This window comes from Cygnus atratus, chromosome 2 (assembly GCF_013377495.2).
Source record: "Cygnus atratus isolate AKBS03 ecotype Queensland, Australia chromosome 2, CAtr_DNAZoo_HiC_assembly, whole genome shotgun sequence".
NCBI lineage: Eukaryota > Metazoa > Chordata > Aves > Anseriformes > Anatidae > Cygnus > Cygnus atratus.
The window spans coordinates 27,592,042-27,614,315 of record NC_066363.1 but is presented as its reverse complement, the minus strand read 5'-3'; the positions used below and the strand labels follow the sequence as shown (position 1 = coordinate 27,614,315).

The window sequence follows — 22,274 nt, the reverse complement described above, 5'->3', positions numbered from 1 at the left end:
TGAAATGTACCATAGAAATCCCTGTTCATCTAATTGTAGTCAGTTGTGCTATCCATCAGCAGGGTTTAAGACTATAGGAAGTCTTTCTAATTACAGGCACTTTTAACTCTTCTTATACCATGAATGCTGTCTGAATCATTTCTGAAAAAAGGTAACTGAAAGTTGTGTTTTCATTCTCACACATAATATGACCACATCTGCATTCAAATTGAGGTGAGGGATATAATTTAAGATCATCTTTATGTCTAACAATTGTAACTTTCAAAATGTTTTTTTTAGAATATTCCTTTTCTAATTTCTTTCTTTTTTCATGTCCTTCACAGCAAGCAATTCAGAAGAGATGTTAATGCAGCTTAACAACTCTTTACCCTTTTTCAAGGCCGATTTTGCAATATGGGCAAAATGATTGGAAATGTAGTCCTGAAAAAGCTTAAACCATCTGCCAGGGACTCAGTTAAGAAGATCCACGCTGTTTCACAGCCAAAGATGTGGATAAATTATGCCTGGCTAGAAATGTCCAAAGCATGTGGGTTACCATTCAAGCTTATTAGGATGAATTACAATTTTTTTATTGTTCATTACCCTAGTAAGATAATCTTTTCAAATTACAATATGCAATAAGCCATGCAGGCTGGAAAGCAAGCCAGTGGTAAACACTGGTGATAATGATTTTTAGAGTGTCATATCCTGATATATCAAAAAAACATGTAAATATATGCACTCAAATGCCTGTTTGCCTATGTTAACACACTATTATTTTTTTTTTTTGCTTTATAAATTTTATGCACTTTATATTACTGCTCTTGTTTAATCACCTGCCATAAACTACTTGTTTAACATTTTATTTCCAAGATGTATTTTACTAAAAATGTTAAAGATCAAAAGGTTGAGGTAGCTGTGATTAAGTTATATGGCTTATGCTACCAGACATAAAAATAGACTGAATGTTATATTGTTATTTTAACGCTATCATTGTTTTTATGGACAGTTGTAATCTCAACACTTTTAAACAAGGATTTTTCCAAAGTTTTTTATAAACACTTCTAGTCTAAAACCCTTTAAAGAACATAAATGTTTCATGAAGCTTTTATCACAAATACAGAATTGATTATTAGCTGAGGAGAAGTCTCTGGGTATTAAACAAAATCAAGTTAAATCAAATTTTTTCATCTAAATGACTATGGTATGATTTTCAAAACTTCCACAGACATTGTAAATGTAAAAAGGTATGTGAAGATCTATGCGTATCATATATGTGAAACTTATGAGATATATTTGATAATTAACAGTCATTTTGTGCACAAAAGGCCAAAAGTAGTATTTAACCATATGAGATTTTGTCTGGTATTTCCCTCCACAGCTATCCAAAATTTTTTACAAATCCTAAAATTCACCCCTCACATGCTTCAGAAATAGCAAATTAGCACTAATTTCACCTGGGAAAGCAAAGGATCTCTTGACCAAACCTGTCCAACTAAATTTAATATGACCCTAAACATCTTGGCTTTCACAATCACAAGTATTTTTTTTCCAATTAGGCTCTTATGGGTCAAAATAATGTAATATCTTATTTTCTCGCACTATTTTTACTATCCAGGAATGGAAGGCAATGATGCACCTGAAGCAGACCATTTAGAAGGTGAAAGTAAATAAAAAAGAAATTATCTGAAATACTGATGCAATTGAAATAACTCAAACTTCTATTCTTTCACCTTCTTGGTAAAAATTTTCTCATGGCTGAGATCAGGCTTTTTTAGGAAAAGGAACAGAGGATAATGAAGGGGCACAGAATGATTTCTTATCATCCTTCCAGAAGCGATTCAAGAAAGTGCCTGCTGTAAAGCAACGTGGTGTACAGTGTACAGGCACCCTTACAAAACCCCCAGTGGGTCGTTACTGTCCACTTAAAGCAATGAAAAGGCCACACATTTTGTACAAGTGTAATCAACTGAAAACATACAAAGATCGCCTATTCCAAAAATAGATCCTATGCATCCAAATTTCTCAACAAAACCACCTTGGCACCCACATATCCTGAATGGTCTTTATTATATTTTTACTGGATAATGAAAGCAATGTAAAATCCATTAATACAGCAAGAAACAAACAAACAAACAAAACAAAGCAGCAGCTGGCACTTTAGGTGCTGTTAAGGTGCCAACACAGCAGTCTGCACCAAACAAGATTATTTTGTGTTTGGCTGATTATATTCAGTGGAAAATAGATTGCAAACAAGAATAGCAGCTTTATCAGTGAGGCTGACTATAAACTCCTTTAGGCTTCCTGCAGAAAGTCACCTGAGCTGATTTTTACTCGTACTATTTTTTTAATTATTATTTTTTTAATACTGGCAAAGCAAACAGATAATTTTGCATGTCCAGTTATGGTTGCTGAGTATCTGACAGTCCCCCGGTTAAGTGTGTCTAATTCACAAAACAATGGGCCAAGTGACATCTTGGACTGAATTTGAACTGGTGACCTAGATAATGGGTTAGCTCAAGACATTGGGAAGAAAACGAAAAAAAAAAAAAAGAATGAAAGAAAGAAAAAAAATATATATGGTTCCTTTCCCTGATTTTATTTGAGCAAATCTGTGCATCCTTGAAAGGTTGTCTTGTTATATCTTTAAGCTCTCTCCTTCACTACAGTCATGAAGTGGCTGAGTTATCATTTATCACAGTGGGCTAAAATTGTCACAGCCTTGGTTTGCTGTTCAGTGAAACAGAAAATAAAAGTCCTGACACAGCCATAGGTTCTTGTCCTACTCAGTATATGAATTTGAATATGAAATCCTACTCAGACCTACTCAGTATATGAATTTTTCTGTTGTGAGAAGAGCTAACAGGCTCCTTCCAAGTAATGGAAAAAGGGATTTAAGAGATGTATGAGCCACCTCCACCCTTACCTCTTGCCAGAAATATAAGAGGAATAAACTGGTCAGTAATAAATTGTGAAGCATCTCATCGTCTGTGCACAGATTAAAAGAGGAAGGAATAGAAGGGCAAAGATGGAAAAAATGGGCAGCATCATAACTTGTCAACATACACTCCCCCATCTTAAACCCAGGCTTAGATAGTCCTTTGGTCTGTTCTTGGAGTAGGGCAAATACAACTGTCCTGTGTATTTTCCACCATTCTATGGCAGATTCTAGAAAAACTAAAGCTTTTTTCCTAAGCCCTCTCAGAAGTCTCAATAGTACATTGCCTGTAAAATGACTAGATATCAACAGTAGCATGAAAGACCTATAAAATATCTTCTAAGGGATAGGAAAATTGTATTTGGAGTCATTTACCTCAAATCTGTTTTTCTGTGATGTAGTACAAGTCTCATTTGCCCTAAGTCAAGCCTTGAACTACACCAGTGAAAAAACATTTATAAAGCAGCTTTTTGAACAGCCCAATACCTGCAATTCTGTTTCCTGAACAGCCTCACTTCTATTCTTCTACTTACCTGCTATACACAATAGAGTTTTGGTGTTACTTCTACTTTTCTTTTTTTTTTTTTTTTAAGAAAAAAAGAAATCACTTTCAGAGACCACCAAATGAAAGACTGAAAACATCCAGTCAGGGAATAATTGTTAAAGGATGAAAAACAAACCCATTTTGATGTAGTCTTTCATATAGATAGCAGTATTTAAATGTTGACTGTTTTATGATCTCATGTTTTTGAAGTTCAAAACAAATCCTGAATGCAATGCAAATGAGCTCATTATCTCACCTCTGATCTTTATGTATTTAATTTCTTGATGACCTGTTTTATTTTTCTTTTGCCTTAAAAGTAAGACATAATTCAGAGACAGAGGAATATTTTTACATTTGTTTTATCTCTCTTACACAGATCTGATTACTAATCACAATGAATAAATGACATTTAAATAAGTACAGGGTAGACACAAAAGACTGGCTAGTCAATACAGCTCAAAGAAACAAGGTGTTACTATGCTGCACAGAATAAATAAAATAACTCTCAGGTAAGTTTTGAGATGTTAATAAAGATAAACCTCTATAGCGTTTAAATTGTATTTTCTTAATTCACCTAATGAAATGACAAATAAATTAAAAAAAAGTTAATTGATATAACCATTTAGTTTAATTTATATAGTATAATATATATATTATATAGTAAAATGCTTGTTTTAGACATTGAATGATGAACTTCAAAAGTCTCCATCAACATGAATGTATCAGTCTGCTGCTTCTCATTAAGCTTTGGTCACAGCACCCACATTCATCTCATTGTGTGGGGATTCACAAATGGAACCTTACTACTGAAAGCACTTACATGCAGTTTTTGTCAGTAATTGAAAAGTGCTGAAGATGAAAGAAGCTGACCATGAAACATCAAAAATATTGAAGTGGAAACCATGTTGCCAACATCTAAATGTGAGGATCTTGAATTACACACACTTACAAATTGCTGCAAGAAGAAAACTTTAATTTCCAGAACAGATTGGAAAAAGCTTGCACTCATACGTCTATAGTCACCAGCAAATCTTTTCTGTTTCTTTTTTCCTAGTATAACACACAGGCTGAGAGTTCTCACACTGAACTGGTAGATTAAATAAAGATCTACAATAGCTTCTGGGAAATGCAGTTTACGTCAGGTGTTATCTGCTATTCACTGAAATCTAAAGTATGTATATGCCACTAATGGCTGTGATTTAGCCCACTGAGATTCATTGCCCACCTCCCTGGCATTCAAGTGCTATGGATATTCTCAGAGCCCAATAAACAGACATGGTTAAGTACTGTTCTAGGTGCCTTTGGGAAAAGGGAACAATATATGTGGGGGAAAAAAATGTAGAAAATACATATTGACAGTCAATGTTCTTGGTCTGTTAGGTTAAGAAGGGTTTCTACACAAAACTGTGTTTTCATGGCTACCTTGGAGTTCTTCAGACTACTACAAGGTGGAATGCAGTTATCTATGGAGAAGCAACATCTCACATATGACTCATATGGTCCTCCTATGACCCAGAACTCACCTGCAGGTGCTAGAGTGAGCTCAGATGCAACCTTTGGGGTAAGCAGAAAGGGACTTGCAGAATCTGAACTTTGCCCAGCCTACACCAGCTAACAGAGTTCACTGACCATGGTTGTATGTTGCACCCTCTTTCACATGTTCTTACTTGGGGGTGGATTCAGGTTCATAAAAGTTCATTTAACATAACTGATGATTCATTCAAAAGACAGTTCTTCCTCCTGACGACTGCTTTGTTCTAGCACTGACATTTGCTTCATATAACATGATTGTTTCAAACCAATAGAAAACCACCTACTTGTTTGATTTGTTTTCTTTGTGGGGGGAGGCTGGGAGAAATAGGTAGGAAAGCAGTCACAGCTCCCTAACTCTTTGCTTTGACCCTGCCCTAATTTAGACCAAAATAATCATTTGTGGTAGTTTTTCACCACTTCATTAGAAATGTTTATTTCAAACTATATGTAGTTTGAAGTACTAACAAAAACATTTTGTAATCTCTGCTTTAATGTACAACAAAATATATCACTTAGGGACAAAATATTATTTGATACCTAAATTAACATTCTATCTTTTAAACTGACTAAAGCAATAGCGTGACGTTAGTGAAGAAACATTACTAAAAAGTAGCATAATACTGGATATACATTGAATGCCTTTGGAAATGTATCAGTTGACCTTTTGATATTCAATGTTAGATACAATTTGGATCTCTTAATATACCTACATCTCATCTCTGAAAAGCCAGTTAAAGTGATGTTTTATGACATAAGGGATGTATTTCAGGAGTCTCTCTGTGGTTCTTCACATCCCAGAAACAAACGGACCATCTGGCACAATAACCTCTGTACATGTAGTCAAAGTACACAACTTTGCAACAGCTGAACAGAAGAGTATGGGAAAGGTTGCTTGACAATTTCTCTAAGTAGAGCTCAAAATAAGAACATTTGTTTCTCACATTCAGGAGCACATCATTAAAATGAGTAATTGGGAATGAAATAAAAGGAAAAACCCAAGCCACATGACAACAGCACTGCTACAATGTATGAAAATACATTTAGTTTTTAATTGGCCTTTTACTGTCAATTTGAATTGTGGATATGTGATCCAAAATAGTCACAGCATGCCTACGTGAATTGGCTAATGAGATGTCCACTGACTGCTGAGCCTTTCAATTAATCAAATAGCTGAATACATTGAAGGTAGCTAAATATTCTTCTCTCTGGTAATATGTTAAAAACCCAACATTGTATCAGACGTTTTCACTGGAGATTAAAATCTGAGTTCATGTTGGGATAGCCTTCAAAAAAAAATGACACTCATTTAGCAATTCGAACATCTGCTTAATTATTTTTATTACCCTCCTATATCTTAGGAGTAATATACTGAGAGTTTGACTTACAAAATAAATTATCTTTAAGACAAAGAACGGCAGACTAGAACTGTGGTTAAGACACCTGGGAGAGAAGTAGGTTTAAATCCCAGTTCTGCCATACTTTTATGTTTGACCTTGACCATGACATTTAGCTGTCTATCCTTATTTTCCAAATCTACTCAATAATTACTGGTGTCAGAGGACAAAAAAAAAAAAAAAAAAAAAAAGAGAGAGAGAGAGAGAGAGAGAGAGAGAGAAAGAAGTGCATATTTCTCTTTTCAGAAATTTAAAGTTCCTAAGAGGATTCCTCTAGACCCTCCACTTTAACAAGTTAGCAGCCATGGGATCCCTGTAAGGATAGTGTTATAAAATGAGCTAAAAGATGACCAACCCATCTCAAAGGCATATATGACAAGCTACTATAAAGAAACAGTTTCACAATGTTTCTATATAAAAACATTCTTTCACATATGGAGGAACTGTTCGGGAAGCTTTCCAGCCTCCCTGTCCTAAGGGAACAGACTACTACTAGTATATACAACTTTTTGTCTCATCTTGTGGTTTTCCCCCACATTCCCGTTATTTATGTTTGCCTGTTGCATCCAAACCTAGCCACAGCCTGTAAGCTATTAGCAAAAAGACCATCTTTTCACATCTTCTCTTTTGAATCATGTTGAGATGCCAAACTAAAGTCTCTAGAAACAACTACAAATTAGTGGCTACTAACATTACGATAATAACAATGATTTCTGCAGATTCCGATGATCAAAATTGTGAAGGGAAAGGCAGGAATTAATGTTTTCATTAAAGATATCATTAGCTACACATTATATTCACCACATACAATTGCATACAGCTTCAGCCTTTCTCCAGCATGCTGCTGGGCTTGTGTTGTGGTTCATTTCCTGGACAATTCTACAATTGTGCTCTGCTGGACACCTCCCAGGCAAATGAGAATATATTAAAACCAATGGATCTTGTTTTTCCAGCATATGAGGTTCCTTGTGCCTCTCTTTGGCATTACTTGTTGTTGAAGAAGTGATCTGCTGCAGCATACCCAACCCAAAAACAGTACCTAAATAAAAACATAATATTGCTCACACTAAACTCAATATTGATCAGTAATGACCTGATGAGAAATTGTGGTCGGTTGACCCCAACTGGCACCTAAGGTCCCAACCAGTTCTAACTCACACTCTCCCATGGGACAGGGAAGAGAATCAGAAAAGCAAAAGCAAGATAATCTCATGGGTCACACTAAGGACAGTTTAATAAGTGAACGAGGGGAGAGGAAAAAAAAGCAAGTGATGCAAAGGCAATCTCTCACCACTTCCCACCATCAGATGGCCCATCCAATCTCCGAGATTCAGATATTTTGGAAAAGTTCCCCTAATGTTTTATTGCTAAGCATGGCATCACATGATATGGAACATTTCCCTTATGTAGTACAGAATATCCTTTTGACTAGTTTAGGTCCACTGTCCTAGCTGAGTCCCCCTCCAACCTCTTCACCCCCTTAGCCTTCTCACAAGGGACAGGGGGTAAAGTGGGAAAGAGAGAAAGCCTTGACTCTGTGTAAGCCCTGTGCAGCAACAGATAAAACATTGGTGTGTTAGCAGCACTTGTTTGGTCAGAGATTTAAAAGGCAGAACCATAGATGCATACTACATCATGTCAAATAACAGAATTTTATTATTTTTTAGACTCTTCAATGACATTCTCCCCAGCTTTCCCTACAAAAGCTTCACCCTATTTTCAATCACATAAACTCTCTGTTTTACTCCTTAATACAATTTCCACGTATGTAACACAAATATTTCCTGAATATTTGCATAATATAAGATTAAGTAATGGGATCTCCTTAGACACAATCATGATAAAGTGCCTTTGTTTCAGTGGAAGAACAAAAAAACTTCTATTAACCCAGCACCCTTCCAGCAGGAAATTTCAGTATTCCTAAGCCAAACTTATTCCAGACTAAGGACTGAACATCCTCCTCCAGGTCCCAATTCTTAAAAATCTCAGAACTACAATAATGATGAGACTTGCTAAAAAAAATCTTACTGACGAACTGACACAGGAGAATAGTAAGTGTGAAGTTGCTCAGTTGACCTCAGTAGGTCAGTACACTTCAGCTAAAGAACTGGCTTTATCTGATTTTGTCTGACATAATAGCAAGGTGAACATGAAATATTGTGTCACCTGTTCTACTGGTATAACTTCACACCCAGGAAAAATCTCCCCAACTGTTCACCTTGACTTAAAGCCTAAAGCAAGTCACCAACAAGTAACAAACAGGAGAAGAATTCCTCCTATACCAGCAACAGACGAATTAAGTGACATAAGAAATGTTCACATGAATGAGGATGATATTGATTTAGGTAGCTACATGTAAGTCTGTACATCTGAGCCAAGTGTCTAAGTTTTCATTGCAGCTAATAGGTTTAGCCTGCAGGATCAGTGGAACTTCAAGAAATTCTTTCCAAACTGAAGCAAACACCAATAATTATTTGTGTTAGTCTAGTTGCTTTAGCCAAAACTCTAGATGACAAAAACCTGCATTTCCCATGCATTTTAACTCTGTTAGAATATTTTAGGTTGCCAGAATGACAAAAAGACACTAGGCTTTTCGTGGTGCCTTCTGTCTCTGAGTCCTGATGATACCAGACATGAAGCAGAGCCACTGTACTACATGAGTCGCTCTGCTACCATTTGGGAAAACAACGGTAATGGACCCTTGAAGGGGGTTTGGGAGAGTGGCCAATGAAAGAGCAGACAAAACAAGTTTAGAAATCAAATCTGTGATTCAACTCACATTTATGAAATAGGTTGGTTTCCTAGCTTATCTAGTTCCTCTGTTTCTTGCCAATTCCTTTTCTTTGACATGTTAGTAATATTAAAGTTTCATCCTGCAGTGCTGATTCTGAATTCATCCATTTTTCTTTTAAGCTTCTCATTCTGGCAGGAAGGGCTACTGGCTTGATCTTCTTTGAAGACAGATTTGCTTGTTGTCACAGCTGATTTAGAGATTCCCATGACATTTGGTTTTCCTTTTGTTCCCATATTGCAGATGAGCAAAGTTTTCCCTTTGGAGACACTGACAGGTAGAGCTAATTTGCAATTCCCAGTAATTGACCATCTCTTAAAGACTAATGATGTAGTTCACACCTAACCAGCCTTGAAAAAATGCACAAGAGTAAAGCAAATCAGAAGAATGTACATTTCAAACCTTATTAAAGGGCTTTCATCAGCAATTCTTTCTTAGGCTTTGAAATGTCTCACTCTCTTCTTTGTTGACGCAATTCATAAACCTAAACAGTTGGGTCAATTAATCATATGTATTAGATGCTTTAGTACACAATTACTACACTTTCTATGGACTAACAGCTATAAGATATATAAGAGTTATTTTGTTAACCAGAATAAAAATTCCAAACCATGCCTATTTTTATTTCTCTTCACTGGAATATAAGAAATCTGTTGCCAGTATCTTTATAATATATGGATTCTCATTAACAATTTGTTTACTGTGTTCAGTGGTTGACATATGTTGAATTCCTGGATAAAATGAAATAAAAGAATACATTCAGCTGGGGTCTCATCACTTCTGATTGTCCTGCACTGGAAGACAGATGACTGCTCAATGTCTTTCTTTCTCTTTTTTTATTTAGCCAATTTATTACTGTTATTCAATTTGAAATTTTGGAAGGTCTAATTTACATTGGTATCTCATGTTACCATGCAACTGAATAAAAAATAATCTCAACTTACAAAAGGAAGAAGGAAAATTATAAGAAGTGGTCACTGTTAAATAAACTGCAGCTCAAAGAAAATTAAGTGCATGCTAATTAATGAGAAAATCCTTGAAATAAGAGAGTCACAGTAGATTTTTGAGGATTATTATTACAGATTTCAAGAGTGAGTACACAAGAGTTAGAAATGTAAATACTTTTTTGGATCTAAACCTGATTGACTTGGAAACACTTGAAAGTGAAGCCAAATTATACATTGTATAAACAAATTATACATTTTTAAAGATTGTTCAAGACTAATATAGAAATTTAGAGGGAGCATACTCGACTTCCTGAACACTGAAACATTTTTTTTTCTTTTTGTGAGGGTTAATATGCTTTTTTCCCCCTGCTGGAAAAAAATAGTCATTCTTTTTCTGCTTTTAGTTTCAATTTCAAGATATTTTTGTGGATGCTGCAGAGATTTGCTGTAAATTGGTTCTACATTTTACACAAGCTATAGGCATTTACAGAAAGTTAAATAAACAACATTAATTTTATGATGTACCAAAAAAACTTCTGTCACTAAGATTGCGTGACTCAGTAACAACTCCCAATTACCAACATAATGTATTTAATTTCTGCCATACAATATCAATTGCTTTATTAATTATTTTCACACATAAGTCAAAGCTTAGGGCATTATATGTATATAATATTCCAAGGACTTTCAAATTTCCTATACACCTGTAATGAAGCCTTGGACACCAGCCACAGACAATAAAATGACATTAGACTTAGAAAGTAAGCAAAAGAAATAGACTGGAAAGGGTTAAACTGTAATGGAAAACCAAGACAAATGCATGGATGTGAAACAGAAACACTAGGAGGAAAAAAAAAAAAAGCCTTGAAGAGAGAAATAGCAGCCAAAATAAAAATAAAAAATATATATAAAAATAAATAAAAAAAGTAAGGAGAAAGTCTTGGGAAATTTTAAGAGGAAGAAAATGACATTGAAGAAGAAAGAAATGAGAAATTAGTGCAACAACAGAAAACTCCAGTAAAAGACTGGAAAAAAAAAATCAAAAATCTAAAGGAAAATGGGTAAAGATAAAGAGGAGAAAAATACAGAACTATATTAATGACACGCTTGTTTTACTGATTTCTAATTCATCAGAGCTTCATATTTGGTTTATTTCACCAAAAAGAAATAAATAAATAATCATGAGCATACACCTTCTACATGCTATGCTCCTGAGTTTGGTAACACTTCTGCATGTGCGGGTACATACAAATATTTCCAAGATTAAAGTTTTAGTTTCCCTCTATAATGAAGGGGCCATATTCTGGAATCTGGAATATATCTGGAAGCACCATTTCTGGTGACAGTGTTCCACTCCTTTCTTGTGCAGCACAACAACAAAAAAACAACATCTCTGGATCCAGCCTACATTGCTGTGGCACCCAGCACTCCACCATGGAATCTTGTCATCTTCTGGCAGCCTTCTTGGTGATACACCCACCTGAATTACATGAAAAATATTTCATCCAGTGTGTTTTCCAACAAAGTTCCTCTCTCCAACAAAGCTGGGTAGATGACCATAATACACTACTCCATCTGCATATAGATTTTGAACTTGCTCCAGTCTGTTGGCAGCCATTTCACAATGCAGATACAAGAAGTTGATTCTGCTCAGCAGCTGTGCAGGCATGTTATTTACTCATGACTACCCTCAGACTACAAATCTTTTTTCTCTTGCAAGGAGAGTTCTCCCATATTTCCAAATTTGACATGAAGAAAGCACACTGACCGGTGTGCTTGAAGTGTTACTTCAAGCAAATTTGAATCCAAAATTGCTAGTGACACTGCCTTTGGGACAATCACAAAACACGTTAAATACTGATCTGTATTTTCCCTAGTAAGAGTATTTTCCTTCTGTATCTATCATAAGAGAAGTTTCTGAAGTGGAAACTTATCAAGCATGGGGGTACTCAGTGCAATACCCCAAATTAGATGCCATTCATCTTTGTGTCAACGGCACAGCAGGTAACTAAAGTACAATTTCTCCTCTTTTTGATCTACTGAGGAGTTGCACCATGAAGTATTCGTGAATAAACTATTCATGAGTAAGCAGCCTTCTTTACTGAAATTAATTTTCCAGGAAAGTGTTGTTTCGGGCATCTCCTCAGCAGATACTAGCAACCAGTAGAAATGCCACAGCTGTTGAACACTGAACACTTAATCTAATACCAGGATAGAATCATCTAAAATAGGTTTAAAAACATTCTAAAACAGAGGCAAATACTTCCTATAACAAGTGCATACTGAGTCATTTAATGTGTCATGATTTATTTATGAGGATTTTCACCACAGCAAGAAAAAATCTTGGTTGAAAAATAAATGAAAACCAGCATGACATTAATATGACCAGAGAGAACCTCTTGCTCTTGCCTTTGGGATATGATCAAAGGACTCACTTCTGCGGGTACAGTTCTGAAAAATAATTGTGTCTGACAGTTAGCATATGGCCCTGATCCTTAGTTGTACTTGAACGGCATTTGCCCCACCAACAGTGCAAAGCATGCCTAAAGACAGCAGTCTTCTCCTGCAGCAGCTACTGAAAAAGGGGTTCCCCTTTTTCTAGACATGAAGGTGGAAAACATCAAGTCCATCCTTATAGCCTGAGTGAAGGAAATGAATGGGATTAAAGATGATCTTTTATCCTGGCCTTTAAGTAAACAATACCTTATGGGGGGGACCTTGGGAGATGGACAAAGAAGTCAAGGCAGCATGCAACCTCTAAGAGCATTCCCTTCAGTATATTAAGGCATTGGAACAGGGAGGAAGAGTAAAACTGGTGCAAGACAAATCAGGAAAAGGCCAGGTCACTCACACTAATCCAGAAGCTAGGGAGTTACTCAAGTTCCACAGATGTGATAAAGCCTAGATGAGTAGGAAATTGGGACATACACACCTCAGAAGCTTCCGACTATTTGCCCTTGATCAGCGAATAATGTTGTCCTTAGCTGCATATGCCTTCTAATCCTCCTTGACACATCCTTGTATCAATTCACTCAGCAATCAAGTCAGCACAAAGATATACAAGAGGAAGGTCCATGATGCAATGCTCAACATAATACACTTTTCAACACAGTCTGCTAAATTCACTGTAGGTGACTATCATGTACCATTGTGTGCCACACCTTAAAGTAAAAATCATTTGCTCTTCCCTCTCAGAGCTCTTCCTTACAATTAACAATCCCACTGATCACCCCAAATTACCTTCTTTCTCTTTGTACCTTCCCACTGCTGCAAACAGCATCAGTCTCCCTCTCAACATAAGCAAAAAAGAAATGTTTCGATTTGTTCCCAAAGTTCACAGCTATGTTTCCAAAACCCTATGAAAATATCAGGATTGTGATTTATTGTCACTGGTGATAAAGACATACTTACACTATTGAACAGTTTAGTTAATTCTGTGTTTTATTACTTAAGAACTGTGATTCACTCCAAGAGAGTTAAATTAATGGTGTATGAATAGGTTTGTCACATCTTCAATAATTTTCATGAAGTGTTTTTACTTTAATTTGTGAAAATAGAATTTGTACACATGATCAAAATCAATAATTTTTTTTCTCATACCATTTAGTTTACATGCAGATATACAGTATGGGGAGGGAAGATCTTTTCCACTTCAGTTACTTCACCTGGGACAAGGAAAAGAGAGCAACATTTATTGAGAAGCAACATTTTAAATGCAGAAATTCTTCAGCCTACAGCAAGTTTACTGCATTAATTTCCCACACTTCTAAATGCAGTTCTGTTTTAACCTCTATACTCTTGCTCTTATGAATACTGAGAGCATCTAGCATGTCTTGAGATTGAGTCCTAAGTACTTTACAGCTATACTGTTTGTGCTTTTAAAAAGTTCCCTTTAATAAGCTGAAGTGAAGGAGACAAAAATGGATCAATTAGCTGCAAATTATATTTATATTCATAAACTGTGAATACTGCAGAAACGGTCTCCAAATATTTTATTCTCTTAGTTTTTACAGTGGACATCTTCCTTGTCTTTATTTTCAACATCTTTCCCAGTACAGATCTTTAAACGCATAGAAATACAAATAGATATTCCACGTAGGTGTGCCATGTCCACATGACAAGATTGGTCCTGAAAACTGGTTATTTTTCATCTGTTCTTCTTGTGTTCAGAAATGACAATATACAGAAGCAGCTTGAATTCCATACTATGAAAAAGCAAGCTTTTTTTTAATAAAAAAAATAAATAAAAATAAATAAAAAGACTCTAGGGCTATCTTTTATCTGCAAGGACTACTAAAGTACCAAAATAGAGTATAGACTTTCCTAGATTGTCCTAGATTTGAAAAGGTACTTAGGTAAATGATATTTATTCATTCCAAAAGCACCAAACACCCATGAGTATCTATTGTAGAAAATGGGAGACACCATATTCCCACCTTTGAAAACTTGAGTTGTTTAAACAGACTGAGGAATCTCATTTTAGGCTCAATCATGGTGAGCAGCTGTTCCTTAGTCTTTTATTTGCTAGAGAAGCACTGACCTTCATTTATCATTTTTTACTTCAGATAGTCATTTATGCTCACGCAAAGTGTAACACACTGCTGTTTTTCTAATCATTGTTCTGGCCAAAGGGATAAGTCAAAATTAGTGTTAAACAGTAGAAAATCAGATGCACCTATTTAAATGTAGTTAAAGATACATTTCAAATAAATCTATAATGTACTTAATGTAAAATGCATTTGAATTATTTTTTGAAACAGCATATTTTCCTATTCCATTGAATTTCCCCTATGATATGCCACTCTTTGAACATGAAAACAGGGAAAGAGCAATGAGTATGGTTATAGACTGGAACTTCTTCACAGAAAAAGCCAGCTGAAGCTTCCATTCAAGCTTTGAAATACAGTTACTGTCCTATGAATTTTTTATGAAACTTTGTGTATTTCAGAATTCCCACAGTGATTTTAGAAACCCACAGAGGTAGTAAATACCATGCAGATCTTCTAGGTGAACAACAAATCAGATCAGAAGTAGAAGCAGCATAAAAATAGAGTACCTAACTTTAATTTGCGAGCCACTGAATAAAGAGTAATATACATTTTTAAGGAAAAGAAACTGACTGAACAGCCAAAGAAAAAGGTAAATGAAAATTAAGTCCCAATGAGCTTCTCATTTTTCAGGTGGCCAATCTCAAGCTTAAGTTTGTCACAGAAAAATGCTTTGGGTTTTTTTTTTTTTTTTTAGAGCTTGCCAATTTTATTTTCAATCAACTGAACCAGAATATTTAATCTCAGGAGTAGAGACAGATGTCTCTTAGATAAGACACCTGCTTCCTTTAAGTTAGAAAATATAGTCAAATTGCATTAAATTATCCACCTGCATGAACATATTCTAGCTGCACAAAGGGGAGTTGTTTGCAAAGCATTGATTATACTTAACTTGCAGCAACTCAGATACTTGTTACTGCTTCAAGGGATGGTTGCAGAGATCAGAAGAATCAGATTCAATGACCGTACCCTGTCTCAGAATGCGGTGCAGAAAACAGTTTTCCTTGCTTGACCAAAGGAGACTAGCATCACATGAAGCAAATTCACCACCACATACATAAGCACAAAAGAATAGGCAGATAGGTGAGACCAAAGGTCTAATTTCAATACCAGCTGACAAAAGGTACCTAGGGAAGAGTATAAGAACAAGACAAGTCTGTAGTGACATTTCCCAAGAATACCCTTCTAGCTTCTAGCCACTTGTGTCTCAGGCATCTCCTCAAGACAGAACATATACTTTCTGGAAAACAACACCCATTGTCTCACCTCAGGTGACTCAAGGAACAGAAACCCAACAGCTACATCTACCTCAGAATCAGGAATGGGCTCATTTGTGCCCTAAACTCACCAGCTTTGGCAAGAAGCAGTGCTAAAATCCTGAAAATATAGGATCCCAAACAAGCATAAAGGGCCAAAACCTCCTTTGCTTTACGCTGTTGTAAATCATAAGTTACTCTGTGTATGTTGCACACTTCTGAAATGACAACTATAGACAAATCCAGCCTAGCAACTGACCTGTCTCAGTGATCAATGCAGAGGGTAGGGAGAATCGTGGGCGATCTTCTCCGTTTTATACTGTACAGTAGACATAGCCAGTATTTATCAGTAGAATAATGATAAAGAATAGTTATAGGTTTCCTTCAAATGTTCACCTCACAAACCTTGTACTTCAGTCCCTGATTCTCCCGCACAGGACCAGGAACAGCTGAGCAGTCCTTCTGTATGCAGTAAACCAAGGATGCAGGTTATTTCTGTTGCATACAGCACATGCTGTAGTATTAAAAGGTATAATAGACTTTATGTTCCATGTTCACAAAGGACATGCACTCAGAGTACAACATATGCACTTCATTAGCCCCTCCAAAAGAAAAAAAAATGCCATTTTGATAATAAAGTTACCAAGTCTTCTCCCCCCAACCTCTTAGCAGAAGGAGGAAATTGCAACTATTGACAAGAAGTATGTAATTTCCACTTGATTCCTATTCATAAACTCCTCATGAATGTTAACACTGTAAGTCTTGTGTATGATTGAAATTAAGATTTTTGCATGGCAATACTTGCTTCCTTGTACAAGCTTGGCCTACAAAGGCTTTCAGATTGTTAGAGTTGTTTGCATAAGAAAGGAAGCTTCACTTTATTGTGAGCCATGGCAGCCTGGTAGGCCAATAAAGCTTCACCCTAGACTGTTGTGTTAACTTCTTTGTAATTCTGATCTCCCCATTCATTTGCTTTTTAAATAACAGAGAAAAAATAGATCAGATAGATGCATAATTTACAGTTACACCCATTTTCTGTCATGCTTATTGCCTAGTGGCAATCTCTCTTTGACTTTCAAAAGAGTAAGATGGAGTCTTTCAGCCTTTCAAAATGTAGAATTTTGAAACAAGTTCTGCTTTAAACTGTGGTTATTGTGCAGTGATGATTATTTTAAAAACAGAATTGTCATTTGTTGTCTAAAAGAATAGGACTTCCCATAAAATAAAGGCCAAATCCTGTGGGGATAAAAAAAAAAAAAAAAAAAAAAAGGAAAAGAAATCACAGACAAAAGTTAGAACATTGATGTAAGTCCTGTTAAAAGAAATATAAAAAGAGATGAGCTTTAAGTGAGCTTTAAGGTCTTACAGCCAATGGGATCACATACAAATGCATTACCTTTATGTAACTGCCACCAAATTCAATAGTTACACCCCAGATGTGGTACAGTGCAAGATCCATTAAAATCAGTAGCCCATGGCCTTGCAACTGAACATCATGGTGCCTGTTTTCTGTGTTTCTTGTTTGTTCATTTTGTTTTAAATTCAGATGTGCCTGCATAAATCCTTTAGGTTTCTCTTACTGAGGGCAACACATACTACAGCCCTGTAGGCATCTATTCACATTGCTGTCAACCTTGTATGAGCTCACACTACATATATCCTGATGGGTGCCAACCCCTCATCTTTCCTCCTACAAGCCTCTGCCTACAGCTTGCCATGCGTTTGATAACTTCATTGTGGGATCAACCACACAACTTAATAGGCCCTGCCTGAATCTCACCACTTGTTAACTTAGTACTCAGAGCCCGAAGAAAAGGAGACCAGCCAGTGGAGGTGGCTATCAGATTTCCATCAGGCATTTGTAGCTTGTAGCCCAAGAGGGCAGAGTAGCAAACAGGCACCTACCTTTCCAGGGACCCAGGGCAGAGCACTTCAGCAGACATTATTATCTATTTACATCATTTTTCAATTCATGCTGGGATGTATTGAGATGCACCTTTTTCCTACTAATAAGATCCTGAGTCAGAGGCCACCAAGGATAGAGCACACAAGAAAAGATTGGACACAACTTTCTTGGGTACCCTTGAAGATGGGAGGGAGTAGGAGAACAGATGCTAGCAAGGCCGAGGTCCTTTCCCAAGTCAGACAGAGAGGAGATGAATCACGTGTCAACATCTCACCATTTTTACTCCTCTAAAAAGCTTTATTGTTTTTCAAGACAAGACTTTTTTTCACCTCACTCCACACTTTATTCCCTTCACAAAGAATGTATTCTGACAACCCTGCTGCAAGGACTGAGCACCCTGAGTGCTTTTCTGTGTTCTTGGCTCATTTGGAAGGCAAAGATGGCATTTACTGCAAAGGATTTTGTCCTTAGCCCACCCTGTAATATTTTGAAACATGGAATTTCATGGGTATACACCTCAGCTGTAAGAGTCCTAACCTGAAAGCTCTGTCAAAGGCTGGCAATGTTAAGAAATTCCTCTCCTGGCCTGGACTTTCACAAAACCAGGCAAAATTAGTTGTCATTTATACATATATATACACATATATTTATACATATCCATATTCATGCATATATATGTTCTTTATGCTTAATTTTCATCCTAAAAGGCATAGAGCTCTACTCACAGATGGCTAGTCTGTCCTTCCAGGCAGGTGTCTAAATTAAAAATGGTTATCATCTGACCAAGCAATCTTACCCAGTAATCTGGATTTTAAATAAATAAATAGATAGATAAATAAAGCATATGAAAACATGTTAAGATACACCATCTTTGTTCCTGGCCTCTGCATTTGCCCAGCATTTCCTTCCAACACTCAACACCAAAGCCATTTCAAGACTAGCCCTGTACTTGAGCCATCTTCACAGGTGGTCCTTTTCTCACCTCTGTTCCTGGGACAATCATCTGGCTTGACAGGATTCATTTGTATGGCTTAATTTGTGGGCAGGGTTCTTCCTCCACCCAACAATGAAAGAGATGATTAATCTAATTAATCCCAAAGCAAAGTAGATTGCCACATAGAGTAGCAATAGATGGGTTTCCAAAAAGACCAAGCAGGGGAGACTGTGATAGAGCAGAACCTGGGACAAGGAAGTGATGAGGCCAAACCAAAAAATCACCAACAAGATAGCCTTTCACAAATTACTCCTTTTTGATATTTTAGGATTTTTAATTGCTGGATGCATAGCCCAGGATGCTAATTCAGAAAATGTTCAAGAGTAACAGACCAGAGTAATGACTGAAGCAGTGATGTGGCAGCCAACCTGTCAGTGAGCTTTCTGTATAGCAAGGGAAAACATTGCTACTTGATCAAGTAGGAGATGTGTCTTTTCAGGTGTGCCATTCACATTTTGTCCCCTGAATGACTTTATGCCAAAGTGGATAAACTAATAACGGATTTTTTTCAAATACATGCACATGGAACGTATTCACTCCCTACAAAAGTGTTCTTTATTGTACCAAGCCAAAACACTCTATATAACTGATGAGTGCTTATAACCCAAGTTAGCTAGGGTTAACAGCTAACCAACAGCTAGGCCGGGAAGGAGACAATTCCTTTCAGGTCACACAGAGCTGCGTCAAATCTCTCTCCTTTTAGCAAATGAAGTCCTCAAAGCCCTGGGAAGGAAGGAGAGAAGCCATGTGGAGAGAGCTGGGTGGTCTTCACAGTAGGAACAGGCAACCAAGCTAGTGACTGATTTTGCTTTACCCAAGGATGGGTGCAGACTGGCAATGGACAACACCAGTACGTGCATAACTAAAGCTAGGACTGTTCCTAGTGGTTGACATGAGAAGTAAGCAAAGGCAAGACCAAGCAGAAGCAGCCACAGACCCATATGGTAACCGTGGAAAGACAGAGCAATGGCAAACATACTCACATGTTTCATGCTGACCACCAAGAACCACTGTAATTGTCTGATGTCCTCCAAGGGCATGAAAAAGTAGAGAAACACAGACTGTATCTTCCTCAATACTTAGCCAGCATCATACACAAACCCATGCAAGGCAGAAATATGTTTTCTTTCTCATCTGAGAACCCCAGACACATCTTGTGCAACTGTGGGAATGAGATATGCTCTAGCTGCAGCAGATAGAGTCTCTCAGATAGATGGGACTCAGTGAGATGTAACCAAGGTCTGTCCTCATAATCTTGTAACAAGCAGTGGACAATCAGTGCTCCCCAGCACTGAGCAGGGTTATTTTGTAAAACGCACCAGAGTTTGCACTGAAAAACAAATAGCCAAAGAGAACTGTGACCAAACAGCAAGTGAAATTGACCTATTACCTTCACTAAAATAGGACAAGGTCATTCCACAATTTTCACTGCTATTTCAGTAGCTTAAAATTTATCATAGTCTTAGCATTAAAACTATATTACAGTTGGGTTTACCGATACCAGAAAAGTATTTACTCCTAAGTGCCTAAGGGCTGAATTATCTCTCAGTAACCACTGCAAGTTAAAAACAGTTAGAAAACCAACCCTTAACCATTCTCTTATCCTATATAAGCCTTGCTTTGGATAGCATCTAAATCCTCTGTGTGTCTTTCTGGAGAGCAAAGACCCTCATCTTTTGAACCATACAAAATCATCATTATCCCTCAATCAAATTCACATCAGTAAGCTAGGTAACAAAGATGTAAAGTGATATAAAATAATAAACAATTATCTTTGTTAGTTCTATTTTCTAGTTCAAATCCTCAGGCTACTGCCTCCAGCTGTACACAGTTCGGGCACTAGCTTGTCATGTGACTTTTGGTACTGTTCAGGTGTTTATATTTCAAGTTACAGAAGAGAAAAATGAGACAGTATTGTATTAATAAGTGTATTACCAAATGTTTCAGATATAAATTTTAAATTTGGTTTAAGACTAATATACAAGAATTTTCCTTAAGTTTGTGTTTAGAGTAGAAGGAAATAAGGTTTTGCCTAGAGAAAAGGAGGCTCGAGGGAGACCTTATCACTCTCTACAACTACCTCAAGGGTGGTTGTAGGAGGATGGGAGTCAATCTCTTCTCCAAGCAAGAAGTGATAGGACAAGAGGAAATGGTATTAAGTTGTGCCAGTGAAAGTGTAGGCTGAATATTAGGAAAAAATTCTTCACTGAAAGGGTTGGGAAGCATTGGAACAGGCTGCCCAGGGAAGTGGTTGTGTCACTGTCACTGGAAGTATTCAAAAGACATGTAGATGTGGTGCTTAGGGACATGGTTTAGTGGTAAACTTGGCAGTGCTAGGTTAACGGCTGGACTTGATGATCTTGGAGGTCTTTTCCAATGATTTTCCAATAGATTTTATGATTCTATTCTACTCAGTGATGCTCCTGTAAGACATGGGTCTCAACCCAGAAGAGAATGGAAACAAATAATTAAACATGGTAAGAGTGACTGCAATCTGTGTTGCATATTTAAAATTAAGCATATGCTTTGGCATTTCGCTGGGCTGGCACTAACAAGGTTTCCATTTCAGGAAAAAAATGGTATCAAGTAATCCCTCTTCATCACTGTAGTAAACAATTTAACACAAAACCTCAGCCTGGATTTATTTGCAGTGATACAACTGACACATGTAAATTGTCTTTTGTTTTTCTACTATTACCTTCAAAACTATGGATCAAATACATAAGTAATATGTAAAGACTTGCAGAGAGCTCAGCTATTCAGGCGAGGTCAGACACAGCAAAATCAAAGGATCATAGAATGGCTTGGGTTGGAAATTCCAACCCCCCTGCCATGGGCAGGGACACCTCCCACTAGACCGGGTCGCTACATTTTTTGACATCTAAAGGCCCACTGCACAGCTCTGCCGATACTAAGAAAGTGAACTGTTCACCATTCTTTGGCTAGGTCTCTATCAACAATGATGATCTATGAATAGCTTTCTAAGGCATCATGAGGAATTCAGCTCTGGTGCTTTTAAATCCTTTTGAGTCATATTTCTGTGCTCTGGGGCTTTTATTACAGATGAGTTAGTTGCAAAAACACGTAATATCCCAAAACATCAATCTGAAATGGCATAATAAGAGCAGGATTCATGTTAAAAAAAAAAAATCAGTTACTGACAAATCAATATATCTTTCTGCTATTTCTGTCTCACTGTTTTATTCTTTCATGAGGTCTACAACTTCAATTAAAGACTAAATGTGTTGAGCTATCATACCATTAATTGTTCTCAATAGGTGGAATATTCCTACTTACATACGAATGTCCTTGTTCTGTTACAGATAGGACAACTTCCTCACACAGAGACATTGTTGCTATAGTGTGAAGTCCCACTCAGCATCCAACATTACTGCTTATGTTGAGTGCCTGTGGTTAAAGTCTGATTTGCAGAGAACTTCTCTCT

At 36.8% G+C, this 22,274-nt stretch overlaps 1 protein-coding gene across 1 annotated transcript in view; it reads left to right on the top strand.

Moving 5' to 3' along the window:
• The window catches only part of ASNS (asparagine synthetase (glutamine-hydrolyzing)), an 853,397-nt gene that overhangs the window by 337,021 nt on the left and 494,102 nt on the right, over positions 1-22,274 (top strand). The gene's annotated exons all lie outside the window — the stretch shown is intronic.